The sequence below is a fragment of the Orcinus orca genome, chromosome X, assembly GCF_937001465.1.
Source record: "Orcinus orca chromosome X, mOrcOrc1.1, whole genome shotgun sequence".
Lineage (NCBI taxonomy): Eukaryota > Metazoa > Chordata > Mammalia > Artiodactyla > Delphinidae > Orcinus > Orcinus orca.
Window position 1 is genome coordinate 111,314,376 of NC_064580.1, and position 27,103 is coordinate 111,341,478.

At 42.3% G+C, this 27,103-nt stretch overlaps 1 long non-coding RNA gene across 1 annotated transcript in view; it reads right to left on the reverse strand.

Annotated features, from left to right (window-relative positions):
• Positions 1-201: 201 nt before the first annotated feature.
• LOC117196877 (uncharacterized) overlaps positions 202-27,103 on the reverse strand; it is a 119,250-nt gene continuing 92,348 nt past the window's right edge. The window contains exons 2-3 of the long non-coding RNA XR_007474800.1: positions 16,677-16,763; positions 202-293 (exon numbers count right to left, since the gene is read on the reverse strand). This is a non-coding gene — a long non-coding RNA (uncharacterized LOC117196877). The remainder of the gene's footprint in view (positions 294-16,676; positions 16,764-27,103) is intronic.

The following is a 27,103-nucleotide window of genomic DNA, read 5'->3' on the forward strand; positions in this document are numbered from 1 at the left end:
TTTTGATTTCCTTATCTAAATGTCCTGCCTTTGCCAACAAAATGATATCCTACCTGGAAAATGGCTTTTCGTTTCAAATTGGCCTTTCTGAAAGCAACAAAGAGGCTCTGGCAGGCCTGCCATTAACCCTGGGGTAGTTAAAGCAGGATGCCAGTCGCATCTCAAGCACCACAAACACACTGCACCTTGGGCTTGGTTTTCTCCCAGTTCTGCTGCACTTTCAGGAGATGATCTGGAACGCCAGCTTCTAAAAGGAGCTGATATCCTGCATACCCAAATGTGGTTCAAAAGCCCTGTAAATAAATATACATACACTGAGCTGGAACAGCTGGGGAGTTCTCAACAGGGAACTCTAATGACCTCTGAATTGGAAGGGACACAGCTGATCAAGGAATCGTTACTAAGATTAAAGGCTTATACCAAAATCACTGTGAGACTCAAGCTACTGAATTTACAATGTTGATGGCGTAAACTGGAAAGCACTAACTAGCCATATTAATGTGCTGCTTGAAAGGCAGAGGAAGCGGAGAAAGCTCGGTTATTTCTCTACCCTTTTTTCTTTTGCAAACAGCAAATAGGCAGTTGAGCTTTAGGAGAAAAATTGCTTTGTTTCATAGCCTTTCATTGTTGTTGATGCAGGGGGGCCTTCTTGTCCTTCGGGTAAGTTGTTCATAGCACAGGGCTAAGGGAGTGAGTGAATGAGTTCAAACAACAATATCCATTTCGGGAAAATTGGCGAGTGAGAAAGCAGAGAAGGCTGCGACGGGATAAGTTTGGGGACAAAGGAAATGACGTGGCTATGTGGCTTAGCCCATAAACTGTGGTTGGAAAGTAGGAGGGTACTCACTATTCCAATAAATTTTCAAACTTCATTTGATTTGGGCTGGAGTTGCCATCTTAGAAAGGATGGGAGATGAGGTCTACGGGACGGGCCACGGCAACAGGAAATCTCCAGACGATGGCAACACCCAAAGCCAAGCACACAGCACCAGGAATCATGGTTCCAGGCAGTTTGAAGAAAAGATTCCAAAAGAAATTGGGGTTGAGCGACAGGTTTCAGCTCCCAAGGGAAAGGGGTTAACACTTGGGCTAGGTAAGGGTCACAAAACGAGGTGGAATTCAGGGAATGCAAGTCTTAGCAGAAGAGCTAGGAAATTAATCGGGATTCATAAGGTCTGCAGTAAGTACACCTGGTGAGGGGAAGAGGCAGCTGAGATCACTGGGCATGTGAACAGGGCCTGCCACATACACAGCAAGTTTTCCTGTTTGCTTGCCTGCTTACTTGCAGTATTGATCAGAAACTCAGAAACTCAGAAACTGGGCAGGGCAGAGTCAGTAAGTTGAAGACATCAGCTGAGAAGGGCTTCGAAAACTCTCACCAGAGGGAACAGGTAAGAGTTTACAGATAGCTCATCGGAACCCCATCTCTAGCTTCTGGGTAATACAGTGCTCAAAGTCCTAGCCTCACTGCAAAACAACACCACATCCTGTTGCCAATAATTCCGTTTTCTAGCATGCTTTTTGTGAATCACAAGGTGAGAACCTTTAATATCTCCTTAGACACAATCCATAAACAAAACTATTCAATATGCCATCAATCCCACAACTACCTGTGTGTTCTCTGAGGGCCTACACATAAAAGTATAAGACCTTGGCCAGAGATACATCTGTTTCAAATGACTGTTTCCAAGACTCAGTCTAATTACTCCTTAGATCTGCTCCTACGTACAACCAGTCATCCTAGATCAAGGAGTCAAACGTCCTGTATGACCTGGGGAATGATCCTTAAATCCTCTGATTTCCTTAAAATTTAAAATAGAATATTAATAATCAAACCTATCTCAGAGGAATGTTGTGAGGATTAAGTTATATGATTCATGTAAAGCACTAGCACAGTACCTGGCACGCAGTAAATTATGCAAAAAGAGTATTAAAAATGGAACATCTTAGGCTGTTAGATGAAAACCTCTGCCCCTTGAAAATGGAGTTAATGAAAATTGACTGGGCTATGCAGCCATCTAACATCTAATGGGCAACCTACTGAGGCCAGCAATCTCCCATCAATCTTTCAGGAAACATTCATGTATTAGATAAGGGACTTCCCTGGTGGCGCAGTGGTTAAGAATCCGCCTACCAATGCAGGGGACACGGGTTCGAGCCCTGGTCCGGGAAGATCCCACATGCCGCGGAGCAACTAAGCTCGTGCGCCACAACTACTAAGCCTGCACTCTCGAGCCCGCAAGCCACAACTACTGAGCCCAAGCACCACAACTACTGAAGCCTGTGCGCCTAGAGCCTGTGCTCCACAACAAGAGAAGCCACCGCAAGGAGAAGCCCACGCACTGCAACGAAGAGTAGCCCCAGCTCGCCGCAACTAGAGAAAGCCTGCATGCAGCAACGAAGACCCAATGCAGCCAAAAAAATAATTAAAAAAAATTAAAAAACAAATAATAAATTTTAAAAAACCTGACCTGGTCATTACAGGAATTCCAGTGTCTCCATTCTTTCCTTTCCTGGCAAATAACAGTCTACCAAGTTAAAACAAACAAACAAAAAAAAGGTAAAATGTAATCTTTAAAAAATAAAAAAATAGGGCTTCCCTGGTAGTGCAGTGGTTGAGAGTCTGCCTGCCGATGCAGGGGACACGGGTTCGTGCCCTGGTCCGGGAGGATCCCACATGCCGCGGAGCGGCTGGGCCCGTGAGACATGGCCGCTGAGCCTGCGTGTCCGGAGCCTGTGCTCCACAACAGGAGAGGCCACAACAGTGAGAGGCCCGCGTACCGCAAAAAAAAAAAATAATAAATAAATAAATAAATAAAATAAAATAAAATAAGCGATTACCAAAAAGGAAAGGACTTCCTTGTCAACAAAAGCAACCAACGGCAGAAATGGCAAAAAAGAAGCATAACATGTATCCCTGGCAGAAATAAAGAAAGCAACAAATGGGAAATAAAAGTGGTGCTGGAAAATGTGTACAAATGAGAAAGTGGGTTAAATTTAGTGCTGTGGCAGGGAGCAAGGGGAGGGGTGCTCCGGCAGACTCTGTTGGGATAGAGTGGGCTCTGATCATGGAGCCAGTCAGTGCGAATGGATTCTTGACCGGACTCCTGGCCCCTGTCAAGACCAGGCCTCCAACAACCTCAGCAGAGTCAATATGGGCTTTTATTTTTGTAGGAGAGCAGTGTGCCAGGGGATGGGGCAGAGGGGAGCGCTACAGGTGGTCGATACATCAGGATCAATCACAGGTCATTCTTTCTGTCTCTCCTTTAACCTCAAAGGGTCTAAGATTTCCCTTAAGTTTCACAGGACTGTAGGCCTATTGAGACTTTAGGGGTTTTCTTGACCCCTCCCAGAATCTCCATATTTGCTTGCCGAGGCCGGAAACTCCTTTATAAAAGTTGAAACTCACTGTAGGATGAAAAGCTTAAACTATAAATGCCTACAGGCAAGAAAACTCTTTGGGATAGATAAATTTCTCAGTCAATCCAGTATCCGAAAGAATGGCATCATTCCTTTCTTGTTTGGATAAGGGGACACGTTGACTATTGCGCAAAATGGGAGAGGGACCCTATGGGATGGAGGGGTGGAGAGGGAGGCAAGTCTGCCTTTGAGTGAGGAAAACAAAATGGTTTAGGAAGAGAACACATTCCCACCTGGCTATGTTGGAAACTGTCTTTCAGCTGCATGGGAGGATTGAAGTTGTAAGGGGGATGCAAAAAGAGAAGCTATGCACCAAGATATTTCTATCACAAGATTGAAAATCAAACCGTTTTACATGCTTTATGAAGCCTTTGGTGTTTTGCCTTTTAATCAGCAACATTCAAATAATGGAGCTTCTTTGCCAAGGGTTTTGTTGCTAGAAGTATCCCCAGGGATAAAAAGAGAAACTCACACTTTCCAGAGCTTCCAGAGCATTACTAATATGCAAACGTCTTGAGTCCCAGTAAAGCTTTCCTCTGCACATACAAAACTTGTGCTTTTCGGGGCTTTGTGACCACCTAGAGGGGTGGGATACGGAGGGGATATGGGGATATATGTATACATATAGCTGATTCACTTTGTTATACAGCAGAAACTAACACAACATTGTAAAGCAATTATATTCCAATAAAGATGCTAAAAACTAAAGAAATAAAAATAAAGAAATAAAAGTCAAGCACTACTAATAACCCCTTACTTATCAACACTGAAGTGTACACACTGATTTTTTTTTTAAGCATAATTCTTTTGGCTTCCAGCTGTACCTAAACCATCACTATAATAATCTTGAGAAGACATTTAAAGATACTGTTGAACAGATTATTGTACCTGTTTATCCATGTAAATAAATTTACTGAAATTGTTATTCAACAGATACATTGCTATACTCAAGACTTGTAAGATTTAATTTATACACTAAGCATGAGAATCAATCATTATTCCTCTCCTGGTGATACCTATCGTTTAAAGCTTAATAGAAATGAGAAAATCCAAATATTTAAAAAGAAACCATTTTTAGTAGTTCAGTTAAATATTAGAATGATGAGAGAAGGATCATGCATTAACTTAGGAAATTTTTATTTCCTGTTTAATTATGTCCTGCTGAATCAAGTATTTCTTAAGGAATCAAATACTAAGAAAGAAAAGCTACAAATAATCCACAAAGATCAGGCTGTAAAAAGCACCACCAATTACTCTTTTCACTTTCTGGCGTATCTTACAATGGGGCGCGCTGCTTCTCTAAAAGTCTAGCTTACTTGCACAAAAGTCAGTTCTCCCTGTTTTTCAGAATAATTTTATATGCATAGAAATTGTGATCTACATATATGAAATTCCAGGGACTTTAAAATAAGGTTTATTCACGCAGTAAAAAAACAAAAACAAACCTCGTGCTATTTACAACGTAATGTATGATCGGGAGCAAGGCCTGGAAACCTGTGAAAGCTTGGCTGCGTGTAATGAGCCTGCTGTACATTCTACTCCTAACAAAAGCAAAACACTGCCAGAATATTCTAGCACGGGGCAGTAGTGCAGAGAGGGAGGAGAAGCCCAGGGGCCAAGACACTAGAAGATAGAGCCCAAACAGTTAGTTCATCCTTGGTTTTAAATACTATCCCACTTGATGCCAAAAGAAAGAAAAGGCAGTGACCTATTTACTATCGTGCCAACCTTTTAGTCTTACCTTTTGGGTTTGCTCTCCCCCCTCAAAACTGCACATGATGGATGGACCTCTGAGATGGTATCTGAGTCCAGCAACATCATTTCTTTCGTGAGGATCATACGCATTTTTATTCATGCTGCTTTAATATGAGTTTGCATGTATTTCCTATGCTTACAGAATGTTGTACCCACCCTTGAGCTTCTTGCCTGACTTGGTCAGGTTTTCTTTGTGGACCAGCTACTGCTTAAAAAGGAGCTCAGGACTCCAGCTGGATATTGTAGGCAATATGGTTCCTGTATCCAGAACTGATCATTGCTTGTTCAGATGAGGCCCCTTTGGATTGCAAGCCTTATGTAGAACTGATATAAGATAGTTTAAGCAGTGTTTTTTAAAACCATGGGTCAGAACTAACATTTTTTTAATGGAATGTGATGGAAAAGAATAGAGTATATATTATGGGAAATCTAAGAATGTGTCACATAGGGTAAGGTTAAGGTTTTCTTGGTAAAATGTTTGTTTCACTATAAAATACATTTTTTACTTAGGTCATAGTTGAAAGTTTGAAAACCACTGGGTAGAGTTTAACCAAAATTGATATCACAGCCATTTCCCTCCGAAGGCTTTCCTGAACCAAGTAAAATCAAATTCTTAAATTAGAAAGGTCCCCCTCAAAAGAAAGACAACAGTATGGAAAACAGTATGGAGGGTCCTCAAAAAAACTAGAGTCGTCATATGATCCAATAATCCCACTCCTGGGCATATATGCAGACAAAACTCTAATTCAAAAAGATACATGCATGCCTATGTTCATAGCAGCACTATTCACAATAGCCAAGACATGGAAACAACCTAAATGTCCATCAAGTGGTGAATGGATAAAGAAGATGTGGTACATATCTACAATGGAATACTACACTGCCATAAAAAATGAAATAATGCCATTTGCAGCAATATGGATGGACTTAGAGAGCATCATACTAAGTGAAGTAAGTCAGTCAGAAAGAGAAAGACAAATACCATATATCACTTATCTGTAGAAACTACAATATGATACAAATGAAGTTATTAACAAAACAGAAAGAAACTCACAGACATAGAGAACAGACCTGTGGTTGCCAAGGGGGTGGGGTGGGGTGGGGTGGGGTGGGGTGGGGTGGGGTTGGGGAGGGACAGAGTGGGAGGTTTGGGCTTAGCAGATGCAAACTATTATATATAGATGGATAAACAACAAGGCCCTACTGTATAGCACAGAGAACTATATTCAATATCCTGTGATAAATCATAATGGAAAAGAACACAAAAATTGTGTGTATATATATATATATATATATATATATATATATATAATGGAATCACTTTGCAGTACAGCAGAAATTAACACAACTTTATAAATCAACTGTACTTCAATTAAAAAAGTATATATCTAAAAAAGAAAGAAAGACAGACAATAGTGCTTAGATCCAAAAACACCAATGGACACAGCCTGGCAAAGACATGTTCCTCCTTACGTGTTTTCTTTTCCTTTGTTACTACAGTAAACATTTGTCTACTTATCTAGTTTCAGAAGTATTGATACTTTGAGCTCTGGCTCTCAGGTTTCCCATACACAAAATGGAAACAACAGTAGCATCTGTCTCCAACAGTTGTGATAAATATATGAGCCAACGTTATGACAACCATGATGATAATTAACATTTATTGAGCTTCTGCTGAGCACTAAGTACTGAAGATATATAGGAAATGAGGGAGGCACTGTTACCGGCACATAGGAAACGGTCACTGAATGTTAGTCTCTGCCTCTTACCCTTCCTCTAAGGTCCTTTCCAAACTCAGTAGTCTATGATGCCAGCAGAACCAAATCAATGGTGAATGCAGGCCAATCACACTAAGAATTCCAGGCTCATGTCAGGCCCCCAGGGGCTTGGTAGAGGTAGAAGCCGTTACAGAGAACAACGAGACATCAGTGATAGAAAACAACCTTGGTTGGGGGGTTCACGAAAGACTGCAGTAAACAAACCTAATCATGGTAGCTGTAGCTGAAGGTGGGCTTGATTAAGTCCTGCCCACCTATAGCAGCAACCTGACCACATCACTATCCTGATTAAAACATCTCTCAAGGACCTTGACATATCCTATAAGACCCTCCTTGTTATGGCTCCAGCTTGCCTCTCCAGCCCTGTCCCAACCACTCTCACTCAGGTAGCCCATAGGCTAGACACACCGTGCCACGGCCATGTCACCAAGGCCCATGAATGTTCACTCCGTGTGACTTTGTTCATGCTGGTCTTTTAAACAGAATTGCCTTTCTCAGCTTCTGTCCAGTGAACTCAAAATATTTCTTCAAGACCCAGCTGCAAGAACAAAGTTTTCAGTGGCATCATCACCTCCAAAAGGGCTTGCACACTCATAATGTATGTTCCTATAGCACTCTGGACACACCTCCATTAAAGCTACCACCTAGCATTGCAACTGTTCATTCCCATGTCTGTCTCTCCCAGTAGACCAAGCTTCTGTAGGGCAGAGATCACATCTGGCTTAGGCATCATCACCTCCTCAACAAAATGTCTCACTTGGAGCAGGTATCCAGTGAACGTCTGTTGTATGAATTGGCATGGGGAATCAGGGCTGACAGGAGAAAGAAAGAAACCTATTATAACCTGCGATAAATAAAAGGAAGCTATTGCTACTTCTTTCTTTTCAGTCTTCCCCATTGCAAATTCCATGAGAGCAGACAGCATGTTTGTCTTATTCATCACTGGATTCCCAGAACCTAGCATAGGGCCTAGAGTACAGTAGGTGCTCTGAAGGACTTAATGCGTGAATCACCTAAAGGCTTCTCAACGTCAGCATCACTGATATTTGGGGATGGATGATGCCTTGTTATAAAGTGTCTGTCCTGTGCATTGTTGGATGTTTAGCAGCATCCTTAGCCTCTGCCCAAAGGGTAAGAGGAATACACCCCACCCCAGCCCCAGCTGTGACAACCAAAAATGTCTCCAGACAATGCCAGATGTCCCCTGGGGAGCAATACTGACTCTGCCTGAGAACCACTGACGTGGAGAGAGAGCTGTTAGAAGTCAACGAAGATAAATTCTACGGGCTTCTCAGAGAGCGAGCTTTCCAACATTTAAATTAGGCAATCTCTTCCTTCTCCTAAATTCCAGCAGCATACAGGAGAAGACAGAGGGAGGTGAGGAAATGAGCCTAAAACCATGCAGTTTTGCCGGGAGCTAGGTGTGCCTGTTTCCATTCTCTCTCTCCTCCTCCCAGCCAGCTGTAACTCTCATTGACCAGCCCAGGGTTTCTTCAGTTTACCTTTCACCTCACTCCACATTGTGCTTTCCACAATTCTGTGTTGGCTGTGAATATTGGTCGTTATTCTGGGGGGCTGCCTACCACACATTCAGTTCTCCACAGGACATCTGATTAGCACTGTGTTTGGTGAGCACCCACTGCATTCATTAAGACATGACCTGTTGGAGGCCAGCAACTATTCTGTGGGTGGATAAACAATGAATGAGCACAAGGGTTTCTCCCCATTGCTTTACGAACCCTCTGATTCCTGGGGCTTTAATTCAGGCCTTCCTGTGTTTCTCATTGCAAAGCTCTACATTCTCGAGACTTAAACCTTCGAAGGATACTCAGGAAATACAAGCCATAACAGGAACATCTTTTGCTCATGATCTTCACTTTATCTTCAATTTCCTCCCCTTTCAAATCTGATCATTGGTGAGTGAATGAATGAATGATGGCTAGAGAGTCATGTAACCAAAGATTAATCAAGCGTGAAAAAACAACCTCAATGATAACCTGGCCCAAACCCCTTATGCGTTCAAGGAGGAAAATAAAACCAGAGAAGAGACATGATTTACCCAAGATGATAACCAGTGAGTGGTATAGGTGAAACTAGAGCCTAGATCCCCTGTTCCTTGTCTAGTATTTTCTTTCTACTGAATCAGCCTCATAGTATATACAGAAAAAGAAGTACAGGCACCCCAGCAGGGAATCAGTAAGACTTATCTGCTGAGATCAGGCTGATCCTCATTACAGGCCAGACAGGCAGGATGCTGGTGCCTAGCACAGTCTTTCTACATGGCAGGTGCTAGATACATGTTTGTGGAATAAATCGTTGAATGAGATAAGATGTAGTTATGGTGTTGAGGGATTTGCTAAAAAGCTCCATGTTGCCGTCCTTGTTTTCTCCACCCCTGTAACTCAGCCTGCCTACTTCCTGAAGGCAATCCCATCCAAGGTAGTGTCACATTAGGACTGCCTACCTTATCAGGAAATAAGATCTGGAATTAATGCGACAACAAGAAGCCCAGTGTCTGGGGTACCTGGAATGAGATGCTGTCATATCCTGACAATTTGTGCACAAGTTATAAAACTTGTTTGTGCCTTGATTTATGTTTAAATCGCCTTCCTCTTTTGGGACCATAGTCCTGTCTGAACCGTAGGCCACTTGGCTGGGGCCCTGATTGACTTCTATCCCTTGCCAGCCCGTTCCCATGGAGGATAGACCGTCTTCATCTTCCATGGTTCCAGTGACGGGCCTAGGTAGTATTCTAACATAGACTGATGTCTTAACTAAGACCACATCCTTGAGACTCCTGCAGCTCTGCACCCATCAGCTTCCCCTTGTGTCCCATTTAGATACTGATGCTGTTCCCCAGGTGAGTCTTGACTTAAGTGTCAGCTTCCTTTCCTTCCCCCCACCTGACCTTACAACTAAAATCTCAACATGCTTTACAAACAGGCCTGATTATCTGAGTTCCAACACCTTGGCTCTCGTATACAGCATTAAATACTAACAAGATCCAAACTTTGGGCTAAATCACTGGATTTTCAGAAAACCTTCTTTGAAACAAAGATATTAAAAGGGGGAGGAGCTGTACGTTAAGTTAATATTTCTCAAAAACTCTTCAGAAGAAATGAGCTTCCCCAAAGTCTGGGCCCTGAAAGCAGAGATCCTCCAGAGACATAAAGGTTCTGGTACATGAGAAAGCAAGAAAGAAGTGACAGAGGCGGACCATGAGCAGGTCACGGAGGCATCCATCGTGGAAAAGAAAACAAAAGGAAAGAAGTTTCCTTGAGTTAGCGGTCCAAGGAGATCAAATTCTGTTGGTGACCTGGGGACATAAATTTTGCCCCCTCACAGTTTCGCAGAAGGTTAATCCTACATCTGGTAAAGGAAGGAATTTTCACTTGGTCATGATCAGGTTACAGAGCATGAGCGTGAGGCAGGATAGGCCTGCGGTTCTACACGGGGCTCTACGTCTATTGCTTATATGCCTCTCCCTCCCTTTCATCAACATGTTTTCTGTCCCCTTCCGGCTCTCCTCTGGCACCCACAATTATCAGGTTTAAGATGATGCCTTAAAAAATCCCAAGGGCATTTCCTCTGCTTGACTTGTGGCCATCCCTTTATTGGGGGCCGTTCTATCTACTTTCTAGCATACATGTTTTTAAAGGAAGTAAGGCCCATAACAAAAGCGTATTAAGACGTAACACACAGAGGGCCAATACTAATTCAGTGAGTAAGCATCGTTATTACATCACTGTCGATAGATAACCTCATTAAGGTTTCATAAAGGATCTGTATTAATAAAGTCGACACCTTCCTCGAAGAGGAAATGGTCATGGTGGCATAGGCTGGGGTGATGTACCCGCCTAAGTCCCAGTTTTAAAGAGGGAGAAGAGTAATGAGGTAGGTGACCTGTTCATTTAAAAAAAAAAAAAAAAAGAAGCATGCAGCCAGAAATCAAGAAGGCAGCCATTAGACCATCACCCCATGGCTCACATTAAGTTCTGTTCATCTTGTGTCTGGAGGGGTCTGTTGCCTGGTTGCCTCCCCTGTGAAACACTCTCTTGAAGATGACAGCCCAGGACTACATCAAATGCGGATAAAGATTTAGGCTTTGTTGTTTTCTGCCTTAACTCCAGACACTCAGCAGCCTCATGTTTCAAGGGCTTAAAGCTCCAGACTATGGTGCCCTGTTTAGATGTGCTCAGGACCCTGATGCCTAGAATCTAAACTTTTCCCTTAGGCCCACCAAAAAATTTCTGTCTTGTGTCACATTATCTCTGGCCCAGATTTCGGCTAGGGTTCTCCTTATAAGACTGGTGTTATCAAAAGTTTTCAGGCGGTGGAATAGCTGAGAGTCACAGCTCTCTTTATGAAACACTATGAAATGCTGATGCATTAAACCTAAATGTTAGATTTTGTGCAAAATATAATATTTTAATATAAGTTGTAGGTAACCACACAATTATACCATTTTCTGCATATTGTACCAATATATGGTTAGCCTTGGTTCAGAGGACTGTTTCTAGGCAGTCTAGTAAAAGGGAGAGGATGTACCCTGGAGTAATGACAATTGCCCAGAAGAGAAAGATCTTCAGAAGAGAGTATCCCTTTCTCTGGTTCTCATTCTACTTGAGCTTCAGCTAAGGAATCCTTTCTTTCCTCGACATGGGCAAAAGCAGAGAGGCTGAACTTCTGAATATCCTTTCTCTAGTAGATAATGACTTGGGACTGTTACCAAGTCATTACTTTGGAGGACGAAGGACAAAAGCCAAAGGAGGTGCTAACCAATGGGTGAAAAGCCAAAAGAATATATACAGGACATACACAGTAGAGTAGGAGTAGGTGATGAAGAGTCAGAGAGATATGTTGAAAAATTAGACCCCAAAGTCCATGATGGGCAAGGGCTAGTCAAAGTCTGGGTCATTCCAGTATCAAAGCCAAAGGGAGTGAAAAGGACAAGCCCCAAGAGCTAAACTGAGGGAGGCAATGGAGTAAGTCATCCTGAGAGCGAGCTGCGTGTTCACTTGTTTGTGTTTGTGTTCATTTTATAAAGAACAACACAAGGGAAGCAAAGAGAAAGTGTTATTTATCCAAAGCACAAGCAATGGCTAATGTTCACAGAGTGGAAGACCAATCAACTAAATGCCAATTTACATATCTATATTTCATACTAATTATGATGCCTTAAAGCTGTTTAGCCTTGGGAAAGTTATTTAACAGCTAAATTTTCTTATCTGTAAAAAGGGAATTATAAGTATACCCAGTTTCTACAATGGTTGTGAGGATTAAATAAGTATCTAGCACAGTCTAATACATAATGACAATATATAGCTAGCTATTATTACTATATTTGTAACTAATGAATTTAAATAGGATGATGAACTCTGATTGTAAGTCTCAGTACAAAAATCATTTGCCCAGCCTAGGACACCATTAATAACATAGGTGAACATGAAATATACCTTTAAGGAGTCAAGTATTACATGGATAATTCTGGATTTAAGAAAAGGAGACGAACTTATTAAAAAAATAACTAGTCTCAGCAATAGAAGTTTGGGTAAGACCCTAAAGTTATCTAAAAATATTTATTTTATATGTGTAAACATTCACAGTACTCTCTGTTATTCACACACCACCCAATACTCCCCCCCCCCCAGAAAAAAGACCCAAAAACTTGGCTCAAAACTGAGTCTAATTGACAACTTGGAATCAGGAGGTGAACTTAAAAAAAAGAAGAAAAAAAGAGTTTCACTGACTTGATCAAATTCAAGCATTTAGGATTGGTTTGTTGCATTAAGTTTACTCAAATTGTGTGCAGAGCCACAATTCTCGCAAACCTTAGAGTCTAAAAGGAAGGCTGTTAAAAGTCCAAATTAGGAAAAAGCTGAACTAACTTGGCAATCACTGAAGTGCCGAAAGTGTTGAGAAGCAGCAGTACTAAGTGCCTGTTAAAAAATCAGAAATCAGACAGCGAACCATGTGGAGGACAAGGTTAAATACCATCAAAGAGAAGGAATGAAAGAAGGTCAATAATTGCCTGGACAGGAAAAGAAGATGAATAGAACTTTTTTTCTTAGCCCACACCACCACAGAACTCTGCCAGATGGAGCAGTATTGATGGAATTTGAAGTGACCAGGAAAAATGCAGGAGGTGTGCCCTCAGTTTCACAACTTGAACCATGAAATGTAAAAAGAACTGGTAGGGGGTGGGGGATATCGCTCTTAGCTCCCAAGTCGGAACATAGCCAACTGAAAATATAGAGTTCCAACACACAAGACATGTTTGCCGTACATGAGATTTTCAATCATTATAAAAAGGTTTTGCTAATACATAAGGGACAGGGATTGAGCTTAATTAAAGTGCTGGATAAATGATACTTAAACCAAAAACTACTGTTGCTGAAAATGTTTCAAGAGTTCATTTGTCAGTTTTCTGTACGCCTGTGCCTACTTCTTCTGAGACACTGTGCTAGGTGTCACAATGACTATAAGCATTCATAAGTCACTGCTCCTGCCTTCCGTGAACTCAGGATCTCTTAGGTGCATCATTACAACCCAATATACTGACTAAAAACAAAGAGCTAATAGGGTGATAGTGACAATCAGTAACTTTTCTTGGGTACTTATATGTTGAGTTTAAGTGATTAATCTTCCCAATAATTCTACCGCATGGATATGACTACTATTCCTATTTTACAGGAGAGGAAACTGATACACAGAGTAGTTGAAGTGCCCCAAGTTCACCCAGTAAATGGTGGAACTGGGAATTGAATACAGCCTGATCCCAAAGCCCATGCTTTTCAACTTTACACTCTACTGTCTCCCAGAGGGAGAATGTGTTTTGATTCAGACAAGGTAGAAATCCATTAGGTCTAGAAGTTCAGGTAAGGTGATCTAGAGACATAAAAGGCTGCTGAGTAGCATTCAGAGCAGCATCCCACCTGTGAGGATTCTTCTGGGCCATCTCAACTATCTAAACTTTAGATGCTTCAAGTAACCTTCCTTCGTTGATTTCCAAATATTTTACTTTTCTTCTTTTACACTGGAATCTATAATTACTCTTCACAATTAGGCAATGTGGCCAAAAGGGTTTCATCAAAGCAAAAGAAGGAAAAAATAGATCCAGGTCTTCACAAAATGATACTTAAAGGAACTTTAATATCCTTGTAGGACTAAATCCTTGGCCTACCAAGACAAAGACTGAAATTATGAAACTTCACAACATGTCCTTTTTATTGATATGTTACATTTTTTCAGTCCCTTTGTGCTAAATTAGGACTGGGATCTTGAACCCATTTCTATTAATGTCTACTGTCAATCTCAGTTTCCCCATGACCACATATCATCTGGTACTTATTATGTTGCCCTTTCTTTGTGTAAGGATATTTCATAAAAGTCCGGGGTTTCTGGCAGCCACAAATAGCTACCACCAATATTATGGGAACAATTTTATAGAAACCACACGGCTAATTAATAGGATGCTCATAAAACAGGAGAGTCCTAAAATACTGAAATAGAACATTGGCTGCTAAACTAAGAAACATGGGGCAGGGGTGGGGGAAGGAAGAGATTCCTATATGGTGACTGCTCCTCTGGCTGCATTATTTCAGAGTTTATCACTTCTATTTTAGTTTGTTTTTTTTTTTTTTTGCGGTACGCGGGCCTCTCACTGCTGTGGCCTCTCCCGCTGCGGAGCACAGGCTCCGGACGCGCAGGCTCAGCGGCCATGCCTCACGGGCCCAGCCGCCCCGCGCCACGTGGGATCTTCCCGGGCCGGGGCACGAACCCGCGTCCCCTGCATCGGCAGGCGGACTCCCGACCACTGCGCCACCAGGGAAGCCTATCACTTCTATTTTAGCTAAATACTTTTAATGTTTTAAAATCGCTTCGTCTGTAATTAAACTGCCACTACTCTCCTCTGGCTTCTATGATGGAGATTCTCTAACATGGACCTCTGATGTCTAAATTTTAAAAGATCTGTAATCTCTGTTAAGTTGTGAGCAACATTCTGTGGGTCTATGTGTGAGGAGAAGATTTAAGGCTGGCTTTCTTAGCTTTTCAGTGTGGTCGTGCTCCAAACCACTGCTCTGAGAGAGGTTGTGAAGCCTAATAAGTGAGCATATATCCTAGATGATATTCGAGACCACAGCCAAGCCAGCAATCCAAACTTCTTCTGTTGATATCATTACTGCTTATATTTGCTGGAATAAAATTTCAGAGTCAGATCAAACATGGGAAGATTGAATATATTTCACTATAGTGGAATTTCACTTCTAGTATTGCAGTCGTTGTGGCCAAGGAGAAACTATCAACAAACCATCAAAACTGCATCTAAATTATCACAGAAAAATGGAACTCCTGGAATGAACACTGGGTCCAGTGGACCATTATCCTCTTTGATTGGACTCTTCCTCCTTCCATGGCTTTCCATACACGCTTTTGTGCTCTATCCTAGAACCTACTAAAGGACACTCAGAGAAAAGGTCATCTTAAGATATTTGCAAAGATTAAAGAAGCTCAGGATTTGTTTACGGGGCATTATTTGTACCACACTGTATATTCACTGCCACGAAAGCAGAAAATAGTTGAATTAATCATCACAAAGCAAATTAGGACAATATTGTGCTGGGTCACGTTTATGGATTATCAGATTTCCAGCCATCAATCTTGAGCTATCGCTCTGCAAATACTCAAAACCTAATTTGATACTCTACATAAAATTGGGACAAACCCAACTGCATTCCCTCTCATTTGTCAGGATTTCATTCTTCTTAACAACAACAAAAAGAACTAAAGAGTTTGAAACAGTTCCACGATATAATGCTTTTCACTGGGCATCAGTGGATGACTTTCTTTTTAGGTACCATCTTTCCTGGTTAATTCATGTGTAAAGAAGCACTTGAGGGAAAAATACCATAGTTCCGTGGCTTTCCCTGCATTCACTTTTCCCTGGAACACAGCATGGTTGTCATCAATTTTATCTCAGGAGGAGGGTACACCATCAGTTCACACATTGATTGCAGCCACTATTCCAGAGAGAATCAAACCCATTGTAGCTGGTTACAATAGAAGCTCAGATCATAGAACTGCCTTCTGGTGAAATTGACCAGGCAGTCAGCAATCAATATCAAGCACCCACTGTGTGCAGAACATTAGGCCAAGAGAAAAATACAGGTGGGGCCTTTTGTGAGGTATGGTCACTGACATTGGCAACCGACTCAAATTCCAGACAGGTGAAAGCAGGCCACATGATTTAAGTCATCTTTCTCTTCTCATTTAAGAGTACTACCTATTACTGTACTCCCTCAACTCAATCCCTCACCTGAATTTCCCAAACCTGCTTATTTGAACATCACCACTTCCCTCGCATTAGAAGTAATGGTACTCTAATAAGATGAGTGCGATTTTCTCACATGCACGTAGATCAACAGAGTGCCTGCCATCTGGGCTCTGGATGAAGTGTGGGCCCGGAGAAAAAGAAAGGGACTCGGAGGACAGCTCATCTAGTCGTGCAAGGCACTGTGGTGAGGCTCCTTGAGCTTCACTGGCCTTGTCACTTTTCTACCCCCTTCTCACGTAATTCCTCCCTCCTGGCCTCCAAGCATCACCATCATCAACACGGCCTCTGAGCCTAGAGAGTGAGAATGCTCGCCAATCATGTCATGGGGTGATCTCCACCCCTTCCCCATTATACACAGCTGGGGCAGAGGCAAGGAGGAGGGCACTTACTTTAACATCCTCTCTCGCCGTTTCAGAAAATGCTCAGGAAACAGGCCAGGATTTGCGCACTTCTCTGGAGAGTTAAGTCAGACCATCCTGAAGAGGAAAAAAGCATAGGGACCTCAGATTATCTAAAATATTCAACTAAATATGCAACTATTTTCTATTTTATGTTAGTTATTTCTATCATGTGAACAAACATGATAAGAATGAAAAACTTCTAAGAAATCTGAAGCATGTTAACAGGAAAGGGGATATATGTATACATACAGCTGATTCACTCACTTTGTTGTACAGCAGAAACTAACACAACGTTGTAAAGCATTTATACCCCAATAAAGATGTAGGAAAAAAAAGAGTAGAACACAGTAGTATTAACTGGCCTGGGGACCAGATTCTCAACCAATGCTAGCTCAGTAAGAATTATTAAAGAGTTGTCTGAATGCCTTTACAATATGGTTTTTCTCACATACAAAAAGCCACGGTCTTTCCCCATTCTTTTGCAACCATGCTGGGAATATATGTCTAATTTCATTGCATACAATGCCATCATCACACATACTGAAAAGGAGGGGTGACGGCCTCCTTCTTTAAAGTATCCTTCATTCCAGGGGAGACCAAGATGACAGAGTAGGAGGATGCAGAGTTCACCCCCACCCCCCGAACACTTCAAAAAGACATCTATATGTAGAATAATTCTCCCTGAAGACTAACTGGAGACTGGCAGAAAGATTTTTGTACACAACCAAAGCTATAAGAAAGATCCACAGGGGATCAAGCAGATGACAAGGGGAGAGAAGCAATCAGCTCTGGACCTGTGCCCCTGGGAGGGGGCCCAGAATGGGGGCGGTGGGGATGACAAGGGCAGCAATCCTCCCTAGAGAGTGAGTAGTTCAAGCCACATATTGGGCACTCAGGCCCGGGAAGAGGATCTCCCTTAGCTACTTTGAAAACTAGTGGGGCTAACAGGAGGGCTGTAAGAAACCTAGACGCCTCTCATGCAGAGCACACACTTGCTTATTCCTGAAACAAGGCAGAGGAAGGAGACTGCGCAGGACCCTGGCCAGTTTCCCAGGACCACCCCACACCTTCGGCAAACATTTACTGAATGCCTGCCACGCAGGCACTTCACATAGAAATACCACATAGTTCCCCAACCCCAAGGAGTCCTTAAGGAGGGAACACATGAAAAAATACTTACAAACCAGTATGAGATAAATCCCCCGAGAGTGGCACACAGTTCTTTCAAAATTCAGAGGGGTGGGCTTCCCTGGTGGCGCAGTGGTTGAGAGTCCGCCTGCCGATGCAGGGGACATGGGTTCGTGCCCCGGTCCAGGAAGATCCCACATGCCGCGGAGCGGCTGGGCCCATGAGCCATGGCCGCTGAGCCTGCGCGTCCGGAGCCTGTGCTCCGCAGCGGGAGAGGCCACAGCAGTGAGAGGCCCTCGTACCGCAAAAAAAAAAAGAAGAAAAAAAAAATTCAGAGGGGGGTTCCCTCTTCTCTGTTAGAGGTAATCACAGTGAAAACAGCTACCTTATGTTGGGCGATTACTATATGCCAGGCATGTGGTAAGTCTTTCATGCATTACAGCTTATTTCCTCCTCACAGGAATAATAGTACCTACAGCACAGAGCTGTCACCATTTTCCAGGTTAGGAAACTGAGGTCCTAAGAGGATAGATAACATGCCCAAGGTCACAGAACACATGAGAGAACTCATCCTGGAGTGGTAAAGCCATGATCTGAGCCTGGGATATAAGCCTCCAAGCTTCATACATGAGGACATGTTTATCAAGCTGCACCATGAAAGAACGGGGTATTGCTGGGGAGGGATAAGAGAAAGGAAGATGCTTCCCAAGGCAAGGGAATTTCTGAATAAAGCCACAGTGGGTGGCTTCGAAAGCATGAGAAAAAGACTGACTCAAGTCCACAGGAAGGTCTGGGACAGATTGCGGCCTTGATAAGTGGTTTAGGCAGAGTCATCTGGAGGGGGGCCAGCTGAACTGAGGTGACAGAGGCTGGAGGCATATAGACAATGACGGCATGAAGTGGTGACTACTGAAAGGAGGAAATCTACATACAAGACATTGTCAAATGACAGTCACCAGACTCGGTGACTAGGGAAGAAGAGAAAGACAGAATCAAAATGCACCTGGCAGACTGCTGGATACAGTCATGAGAAAACCAAGAAAAGGAGCTGGTTTGGGATAGAAGATGGTGAGTTTGTTTTCCAATAGGGTGCATTTGGGCAATCTGGCACAACGGAAAAATTCAACACAAATACATTTCTACTGGCACTTGGACTTGACTGTTGTGGATTTTCACACATGTAAGGAAGTTAGATATATCACAGCCAAACTCCTTCAGAGCTTTTCAGACAAAGCCGTCATATTTCAGAAAGTGATACCTAAGTGGAAAATGGGTCATCCTCCCAGAAATCCACATTCAATCAGCTCACCACAGAGCCATTTCAAGCAATGCCCCTAACCGCGAATTTAAAAAAGAGATGTCTGCCTTACAGAAACATTCCCTTTTGTAAGCCTGGTAACAATGAGTCATTACTTATTTCCAAATTTTTCTTTGTCAGAACACAATGGAATGTTGGCTGGTCATCTTTGCAGCAGTACCTCTCTGACTGGAGTTATACGGTTTCCTTGGCAATGTAGCTGTTACTGAACATTCTTTCATCTTATCTAAAACATCAAATAATAACAAAATCCCCAAATAGCATTTGAATAGTACATTATAGTTCACAAAGAAAATCCACATGTATATTTTCTCAATTGCTTTTCACAGCAACCCTATGGATGCCTATATTATTATCCTTATCTTATCAATGTACAAATTGAGGTTCAGAATGTTATATACTTTCCCTAAGGTCAGAATGTTTAATAAATGCAGAGCAGGGATTTGAACCTAACTTCTCTGATCTACGGTTCTTTCTAGACCACAAATCACCCTTCTTAGGTAACCAAATGTAATTACTTTTTATCAAAAGAATGACTTTTAACCACCACCACCAGGATCCCTGGAAGCTACTGCAAAATCAGTAGAGCTCTAGTTTACCCTCAGCGAAGTTAACTACAATGGTTCATTTGAATTATCCTTAGTGTGTCATTAAAATAAAGGATTGATTTTGAGCAGCCATTGGGAATCATTAATTACCAGCAATTTAATACCAATTCTTTCATAACTCAATGCTAATATTAGTTACTATTTATTCTTCTACCTATTTATTCATTTCTCCATTGGACAAACATGGAGTGAGCAATGGCTATGTCCACATACTGTGCTGGGGATAACACGGTGACTATGGATAAGTAGAGAACACTGAAGGAGAAGTCAGGAACTACAACTTCTAGTCTGGCTCAACCATTAATTATCTACGTTGCCTTGGGAAAGCCATTAAATGTCTTCTGTGCCTAGTTTATTTACATGACTATGTACAATTCAAATAGAAAAATGTGTATGAAAGAATTCTGGAAACACTAACATCTGGAAACATATGAGGTTTGATAAGGAAAAAAGAGGACCACAAACTTACAGAGTAAGACAAATAGAGATGGGTGACAATGAATTAATTAGTAATTTAAACAATAAATGAGCTTATTTACAAAACAGAAACAGACTCACAGACTTAGAGAACGAACTTATGGTACCGGGGGGAAGGGAGGGGAGGGATAGATTAGGAGTTTAGGATTGACATGTACACACTGCTATATTTAAAATAAAATACCTTCTCATGAACAAAATAGTTTTTAAAATAATTTATGTCTCATTACTGTTGGATACACACAGTAAGTAATAATAGTGGCTGACTAAACTGGCTACACACACACACACACACACACACACACACACACACACAGAGGCTGAATGAAGTCACATAATAGCCAATTTCTTCCTAGTACTTTCAAAACAACCTCTCAACTGAATGACTTCAACAGGTGCTTTTTTTCTAAATGCTTTCTGTGCAAAAATAAGTATCACCAAAGGTTCATAACACAGTCCTACCAGAACTGCTTTAATGAATTTCTGGATATTTTGAAAGAACATTAATTCTTTCTTCCTACATAATCTCAAATTTCACCCCTCTTCTCTGGCCCCACTACCAATGCCTGAAATCCATGTCACCTTTAGCCAGAGCTGCAAGACAGCATGGGCTTTGGAGTCAGACAGACTTGGGTACTGGCTCTGCCACCTACTAGCCTTGTGACCACTGATGAGTTATTTAACTTCTCTGAGCCTCAATTTCCTCCTCTTTCAAATGGGGAGATAACAATAGCGTCATCTTCATGGGATTGTTGAATAATTAAAATGGGAAAATGTATATAAAGTATAGAAGAATGCAATGCCTGGCATGTAGTAAACACTTTTTCGATACTGAGATACATGGAGATATAAACACAGAGCAGAGGTAACTTCAGAATTTCTATTTTGGAGGGATGTGGGGACAATAATCTGGTTGGAAAGTGGCTTGAAACTATTGATATTTGCATAGCCTGTTTCATTAGGTGGCGGAAATGGCCATCAGGGGAAGGACTGAAGGAAGCTGCAGGGTTATTAAGCATCTCTCCAACCATTCCTTAATGCAGGTTCTGATACAGACATAAAGACAGAAATATGACCTCAAGGAGGACACATCACTCCCCTGCTTAAAAGCCTTTGATAACTCACCATTGTATGTTGGTTGAAATTCATACTTTTTATAATGACTTCCAAAGTCTCATACAATTTAATCACAACTTTCTGGTTTCTTCCACTGGTATCTCATCCCCTAGCTATGTTAGGGGTTATATATACCTGTACTCTATTTACATTAGACTGCTCACTCTTCTCTAAACAAGATATACATTTCCATTCTTCTGTGTTGTTGATCATGTTATCCCTTCTACCTGTATTGCCTATCGTCTTCCATGTGTGGCAAATTTCTAACCATCATACAAATCCCAGATACAAATGCCACTTTCTTAATAAAGTCTCTCCCAATAAAAAGAAAATACCATAATTACTGAAAATGGTAAACTGAACAATCAAGAAGCAGTATAGATTTGGTGTATTCAGTTTAATAAAGTAGGGTAACATTAATCTAATTTCTAAATTGGGAAACTTATCTCCCCAAAGTGGTCACGTTAAAACCAGTTTCAGGGGCTTCCCTGGTGGTGCAGTGGTTGAGAATCCACCTGCCAATGCAGGGGACACGGGTTCGAGCCCTGGTCCAGGAAGATCCCACATGCCGCAGAGCAACTAAGCCCGCGAGCCACAACTACTGAGCCCGTGTGCCACAACTACTGAAGCCTGCGTGCCTAGAGCCTGTGCTCCACAACAAGAGAAGCCACCGCAATAAGGAGCCCGCGCACTGCAACGAAGAGCAGCCCCCGCTCGCCACAACTAGAGAAAAGCCTATGCGCAGCAACGAAGACCCAACGCAGCCAAAAGTAAATAAATTTTAAAAAATAAAAAAAATTTTAATTAAAAAAAATAAAACCAGTTTCACATTTCAAATGAGTACAGTTTCAGTTATCTGGAAATTCATTTGTGTGTAGCACCTGATTCTCTGAATATTGAAAATAAAAGGGACATTAATATACCTTCCTTTCTTAAGATTCAAAGAGAAGACACACACATGCACACACACTATATATATATAAAAAGTCATTAATATATAATATTAATATTCTAGAAATATATAACATTCCAGAGCTTTATTCATTCATCTAATCAACATACAAATTGTGGCCACTCATTCCACATCTGTGGCTCCCAAAGGACCTCAAAGAGTTAATGTGTTTATTTCACACCCCAGTTTGGAACGCTACTGCTCCTTCCACTACTGGAATTCTGTTTCAGCATTATATGACAGAGCTTCCCTAATGTTTGCCTATGGGGATGCTGGTAATGATGCCATCTGACACTTATCATAATTTCATTCAAGCTCATATTGCTTTTACATTGTATTTCCCTTTGCCATTCTGGCTCCTAACTGCCAGCAGCAGGCTCAAATTTTACCTAAAAGGGAGCATTTTGACTTGGGGAGAGAACATTGCTCTCAGTGCCATTTGTTTAATAGTATACATTACTGCAGGGGGAGGGTCCTGACCCAGGGCCAAGTCCCCTGCATCCAGAGTATGGGAAATTTCAAGGGCAAGACAGCAGCCCCTGCAGAGCTATGAAAATCCTTGCTGAACAGCGAAAAGTGAGAGCGGAAGAGAATCTCAATGGAAACTGTCACCCCACATCAAGGCTGAGCCTGAGGCATTTGGTCAGAATGAAGGCAGGAAGGAAAACAAGGGGCCCCTCAGTTGCCACACAAGTGAATCATAACCATCCTTCCTCCCAAATGTCCTCTGCACAGGTATTGCTAAGTAGGTTCTAAGTGCTAATCAGAGACGCCACAAAATAAGGTTTTAAAGAAGGCAGGTGACACATGCAGGATAACAAGGGCCAAGGGACAGATAAATGGTTTTAATTCACCCGAAGATATGTTCCCAATAGAGCCTGGAAACAGAGATGTCTACATAATGAGGGAAACAATAAAGCAGCCCTATGAGGAAGGGTAATTGAAGATGGAGAAGTAATAACCATACAACCCGAGGAAAAGAGGGAAGGGTATTAAACTGTGAATTTTCAGGAAGCACTCAGGCTTCCTGCTGTCAAAGAAGTTGAGGATATTTTCAGGGTTGGGGTAAAGAGGTAAGAAATGAAGTCAGCAGAAAAAAATTTAGTGGATTGGGCAATGGTTGGGGGTGGGCAGGCAGGGTACAGGATGAAGATGGAACATAACGAAACAGAAGCTTCTGAGCTATGGGGAAAGTGTAACGTCAGGTCCCACAGTGGCCCGTGACACCGTCAGCACTTGTACCAGACCCTCATCAATCGTCACCTCCTCTCCCATCCACTCCGCCGGGTGTGGGTAGCTCCCTGCTGCCTCTGATTTCTCAGGGTTCACACTGACTCTCCCATCACGGTTGACCCTATCCTACTAGACCAAAATTCCAAAACTTTCCCTCTCACTCGACATCATATTCCTTCCCAGTGACCTTTCCAGGTGTCCGGAAGGCGTCTGTTTTCCTCAGAACTCTGGTTTCACAGAGTGGCTCATATGAGTAGGTGGGCTGAGCACTCCCCCGCTTCAACTGAAAAAGCCCCACTTTTGTCCATGTGATATATATTCAGGTGCAGAGTAATTTTGTTCAGAAGGGTGTCACTGTTAATAAAGATCTGAAAACTACTGTGACAGAAGCATGAGTTACTCCCACTGGGAACTTGCCCTTGAATGGAGCACGTGACTAGCTGACTAGCTTCTTTCTGACCAGGATGCACATGGAGAATGATAGGTTTTGTCAAGTTGGCCTTTCAGGGCCTCCCCCATTACATTCTATGGGCAACTGTACAAGGTTCATACTAGCTCCTGATACAGGACTGCCAAGATCAGGCTCAGTCAGCCCTGGTAAAAACAAAACAAGACAAAACTTGTTCAGAGCCCTCACGAGGACGCACTGGCTAAAGACCATCACACAAATTTTTTTTTTTTTTTTTTTTTTTTGCAGTACACAGGCCTCTCCCTGCTGTGGCCTCTCCCGTTGCGGAGCACAGGCTCCGGACGCGCAGGCTCAGCGGCCATGGCTCACGGACCCAGCCGCTCTGCAACATGTGGGATCTTCCCAGACCGGGGCATGAACCCATGTCCCCTGCATCGGCAGGTGGACTCTCAACCACTGCGCCACCAGGGAAGCCCCATCACACAAAATTTTATCAGGAGCTCCCACCAGGATGGCCAGGCATTCCAACATAATGTACAGTCTTCTTATTTCTCTGGGGTTGTACATTTCTACTTTCACCACAGCTTCTTACAATCCTTCCTGGCTCTTCTATACACGTGTGTATTATCTTTACATCTCCAAGGCTATAGGCTGAAGGCATCCAAACATACGGTGTGTATTTCCAAACACCTTGCACTCTAAATCTAGGCCCCCTCCTGCAAACCAGCACTTCGTCACAACTGCTAAGTACTTAGTTGCCCCAAGTTTCAGGAGATTTGAATCTCTCCTTTTGTGGCTTTTGTATTTTATTCTCTCACTGAGCTAACACCAAAACAGCAACCCGATAAAGATACTGATAATGGATTAGACTGACATGATATCTATAGGGAGGCCCCATATTTCTTAAATGGCCATTATTTATTTCTTTATTAAGAGTATTTATTATTTCCTCTCAAAATCCAAACTCCCTAGCACCACATTCAAGGTCCTCAGTTATTCTGATCCATCAAAATCGGCACCCTTTATATCCCATGGCATCCTTCCCTCAGTCTCTATTCTAAAAACCCTGGACTACCCGACAGTGCTTAAACTTTTATACCTTCCTTCCTTTGTTCTTGCTGTTCCCTCTACTCCTAATGCCCTTCCCCACATGCTATGTTTACCAAAATGATAATCATTTTCCAAGGTCCAGGTCAAATGCTACCTCTTCATAAAATTTACCTGATCCATCCAGTGAGACTTAACATTTCCTTGCTCTGTGCCACTACTGTAGCTTTTTGCTTATAGCCCTCCTGAGTACTTACCATACTCTACTTTCTGGGTGTCTACTTCTCTGGATTTTGCCCCCCACTAAGTGGTAAGTCCCACAGGGTAGAAGCCAGGTCTACTTTGTTTCAGTTTACCCACTACAGCCTCACAAAAATACTTCTTTTAAATGTGAATCCCTGGTCATAACCATGCTCATTTTAGCTTATGACTGAAGAGAACCTTTAAAAACTGTGATTTGTACACCTGATTGTATATCTGTTTTGAAGAACACTTTGCTACGCATATTTTAATGATTCAAGAGGACTGGGCGAATCCTTTATCCAGGACTTGATTGTAACGAGTGTACCATTGGCAGAAGCATAGAAATCACTTATGTAGAAAATGTCGTAATGGGACTAGACCTTATAGTGTGAAATTATTCTTTTGTCTGTGGTTCTCTTCCAGGGATTGCCTCAAGAGTTGACAGCGTACATGAAGAAATAGCTTTTCTCTGTTCTCTACTGCTTTAAAAACAGAAGTTCTTAACTTTGGAAATTCCATTTTATCAGCTGATTTAGCTATGCACCTGCTAGTTCAAGAAAAAAAAATCCCCCTAAATTGAGTCCATTCACTTAAAAATTCACTTAAAAGATGAAGTATTGGGCTTCCCTGGTGGCGCAGTGGTTGGGAGTCCGCCTGCCGACGCAGGGGACACGGGTTCATGCCCCAGTCCGGGAGGATCCCACGTGCCGCAGAGCAGCTGGGCCCGTGAGCCATGGCCACTGGGCCTGCACGTCCGGAGCCTGTGCTCCGCGACGGGAGAGGCCACAACAGTGAGAGGCCCGCGTACCGCAAAAAATAAAAAAAAAAAATGAAGTATTTTCCCAATGCAACATTTTAATGTTATTTATTTATACATTTATTTATGCTCTATCTAATTCCACAAAGGAGTTTACAATAAGAACACACTTAGTAAGTTAATGATAAATATAAAAAGGGAATCGGGGACTTCCCTGGTGGAGCAGTGGTTAAGAATCCGCCTGCCAATGCAGGGGACATGGGTTCGAGCCCTGGTCCGGGAAGATCCCACAGGCCATGGAGCAACTAAGCCCATGCGCCGCAACTACTGAGCCTGCGCTCTAGAGCACGCGAGCCACAACTACTGAGCCCGCGTGCCACAACTACTGAAGCCCGTGCATCTAGAGCCCGTGCTCCACAACAAGAGAAGCCACTGCACTGAGAAGCCCGCACACCGCAATGAAGAGTAGCCCCCACTCGCCGCAACTAGAGACAGCCCGCGCACAGCAACAAAGACCCAATGCAACCAAAAATAAATAAATGAATGAATAATTTTTTTAAAAAAAGGGAATCGGGACCAAAACAAATACAAATTACACATATTAATTTGTTGATTTACCTATTTATTGTCTGACTCTCCCACTTGACTATAAGCTCCTTGAGGGCAGGGTTTATATCTGTTTCATTCACCACTGTATACTTAGCACTGGGCATACAGTAGGTACTCAATAAACATGTGTTGAATTAATGAATTTTAAAATAACATTCTATGTAGACCATAAAGCAAAATATACTTGCTGTAATTAAACCTCAAGTTTAGATACGAACTTTCTGGCAGTCAAAACAAAAAAGGAAGGTGGATTTAATTCTCAAAACAAATAACTCACACAAGTTTTTCAGGTGAAACACATTTTTCTCTAGAATTCAGTTCCAAATAAATTGCTCTTATGGGGTTCATAAGAGGCAGCGAGTTGTATACAGAATGATATACTTGTCAGTACTTCTCCAGCTTTCCTTTAGCTGTTTCTTATCACATACTTTGAAAACAGCAGAGGCCAGAACATTAAAACGCAAATTGGGTAGAAGGGGTGGCTCCAGTGAGACACTAAGAAAACAGAGATCTCTTGA